We start from the raw sequence: 3,050 nt of genomic DNA, 5'->3' as shown, positions 1-3,050 counted from the left end.
TGGGACGCCCTTATCTAGAACTCCTCTCTCATAACGCAACTTTTCCTTCTCCTCTAACCCATTCAGGAATTCAGCTCCCGGACACTCAGGAACAGAACATCTGAAAACGTTTCTTGCTGCTCTCACACTAAGACAAATTTCTGACTTGGGGGCATACCAAATCCCAACCAACAGCTGCCCGAGGAAACTGCTGTGCCCAGAGGAATTGGACTTCCATGATGTCGCAGCTAATTCAAAACATCCCTCATTCCGTCCCCCCTCCAGAACCTGAATCCTATCTTTCTCGTGAACATGAGCCTGGATCTAATACCAGCTTAGCCTCAAGGGATGGAGCTGCTTGGACAAGTCTAAGGAAATAAGCTATCAGAAATGGGCTACCGTGAGAAAACAGGGAAAGTCTGCTTCGAGGAAATTTGCGGAGGCAGCGCTTGTGCTAAATATTCAGCAGCAAGTAGTTATTTTGTGTCCATATTGATTTTGAACAGGAAAGAACACTCATCTTCTCAAACTTCCCACACTAGGTTCTAAGCTACATTATAGAAAATGTTTGTGTGGAAAAATCACACGTTAACTGTTCAAAGGCATGGCTAGCCGAAAGCCCTCTGGGAGGTAAGTGTGGGATGCATTCGGGGAGACGAGGGAGTCCCTGCATAAGCTGTCCTCTGAATGTCATCTGCTTTCTGTCCCCTTCCTCTGGACCACTCTGCCGGACTCCGGATGCGCTCCTTCCAGGGTCCTGGAGAACCAGAAGTCCACACATCTGGCAATGGTCTGGTCCCACCCTGACACCTCCAAGTCTTTCCAACTCTGTGACTTCATAAGGAGATCACAGCCTAATCGTGTGTTTCTAAGGAACACCAGCATCACTGGCTTTCGTGGTGTTCAGAGGAACCTAATGCTGCCTTTACGTTTGCTTCTTTACCTTGCTTTAACTTCTAAGGTCCTTTCTCTTTTAGCACTTAGCACTCCCCTTAGAATTTGGCCGTGATGCCCTCTCTTCCACCCACCCAGACCCTGAACCAACCCAGAACAAAGGTTCCATAAGGCTCTCCTACAGCAGAGGATACGTGCATGGTAGGTCCTAAGCATGTCTGTAGACATTATTAGCTAGTTGGGGACCATTTGGCTCTGCAGGAATCTTTCTCTGTGTACAGAAAGTGTAGGCACCTCTCCCCAAATCTACCACAGTCTGGGATGAGGCCCAACTGCTGGGAGAGAGCCAGGAAATGTTCTCACTTTATGAAAGTCAGCTCAGCCAGTGGTAAAAAGCTGTCCCCAGCTCGGGAGGAGAGGACAGGCATTCTGTGGGTGAACCCCGACTGTGGGCCCACTTGGGTCCTGCCCTGCTTCTGCAGTGGGTTCTGGGAACAAGCAAAAATGGTAATACACTAACATGGTATTCCCTGCCCTCAAAGAGTGCATGGTCCTGCAGGGGTGGACAGAGCCAAAGGAGAGGGGAATTAGAGAAAGAGGTGGTAGAAGAACTTAAGGGACTCAGGAGGAAACAATTTAAGGCAGGAACCATGGTCAGAAGATCGGCAATAAGGTGTGCAACCTAGATGTGGCATGACAACCACGGTGGGGACCTCGGATTGGGAAGTGGGCCCCATGCCTGGTGGCTTGCTGTCCGGGCCCCGTGGTGCCTCTCCCGGGGGCACAGAGACATAGCAGCAGGCACCTCCGGAAGCCTTGCCTATTTCTGGGTCCCCAGATGCCTTTCAGGGGCCCATGCAGGCATCAGCTCTGGCCCCCGTGGGACCCTTCCGTGCTCACAAGAGTGCCCTCTCACACTCCCCACCCGCCGCCCTCCAGCCCTCCCCCTCACCCCATGCAGCCTCCCCCGATAGTGCACAGGCTGTCTCCCAGAGGCCCTTCAACGCCCAGACCCAAGAAAAAGAAGCAGTCAGAGAAATGTAATGCAATGTGCGTTTACCTTCCAGAGCTGGGGTGAGACAACCGGTTGCTTGATAAGCTAAGCGGAAACAGCAAATGGAATCATTAGGCCAAAAAAGCAAGGAAAGGAGGCGACACCAACAACATTCTGCGGAGTATTAATTGGCCACCATCTGGGGCCCAGAGGCCTTTCTATTAAAAGGGACCAGCTGTCTTAGTTGGCCTGCTCTGGTTAGCAAGTGGCCTCATCCCCAGACACCAGTGTATCTGAAACCAAGAGCTCATTAAATGCAGCCGAGTCCAGGGGGATGGTTAGGCAGGAAGGAGGCCCCTTGGGGCTGCGCTTTGAGAAAAATGCGTGCCAGGCACTTGGGTCACTGGCCCCCAGAGAGGGGCTCAGGGCTGCCTGGCATGCTTCTGCACCCCTCAGCCCACCAGCCTTGGGGACAGCTCCTGCTTCAACCCTCGGCCTTTGGGGGAGAAGAGCCCCCATTCCTAGAAGGAGACAGGTGGCTTGGAAGAACACCCATCAATAGGTTAAAGTATGGTTAAAGGGGCCACACAAGGCAAACCAGCTGGAAGAGAAAAGAAGAGGAGAAAGACAAAGCAGTTAATTCAGCGGGAACCAGGAGGCACCCAGCTCCGTCAGACCAACCAGCACACAGCCCATGATGATGCCCACAGGCCCTGATCAGCCCTCCTACCCCGGGGCAGCTCAAAGTGGACACTGGCCGGGGGGTACATCGGCCACTGGGGATAGAGGACCCACACAGGGACACCACCCCACTTGCCTCTCCCTCCACCTTTCCTAATACGATTGCCTCTGGGAGAGTCTAGGGCCGCTGTCCCACGGCCCTTTGGGAGACCTTGGGGCCATTCCCTCCACACTGGTTCCCTTCAGCTGTCCCTACGTCTGCATCTCCAACTATAAAGCCTGTCCCTTTATAACCAAAACCCAGAACTCCTCCTCTGCCCCCAAACACGGCTTCCTCTCCAGGGCCCCTGGGTTTGTGGCCACCTCCAGAATCCTCCCAAACTCCCAACTATAAATCTGCTGTTTGGACTCCTCCCTCTCCTCCAGCTCCCAAGTGCAGCTGGTCAACAATCCTTGCCCTTCCTTCTCCCTTTCTCGCTACTCCTGCTGTGTCCTGGTCTAG

This window comes from Enhydra lutris, unplaced genomic scaffold (assembly GCF_002288905.1).
Source record: "Enhydra lutris kenyoni isolate GAN:26980312 unplaced genomic scaffold, ASM228890v2 scaffoldscaffold29, whole genome shotgun sequence".
NCBI classification, from domain to species: Eukaryota; Metazoa; Chordata; class Mammalia; order Carnivora; family Mustelidae; genus Enhydra; species Enhydra lutris.
Note: the sequence above shows the minus strand (reverse complement) of the source record.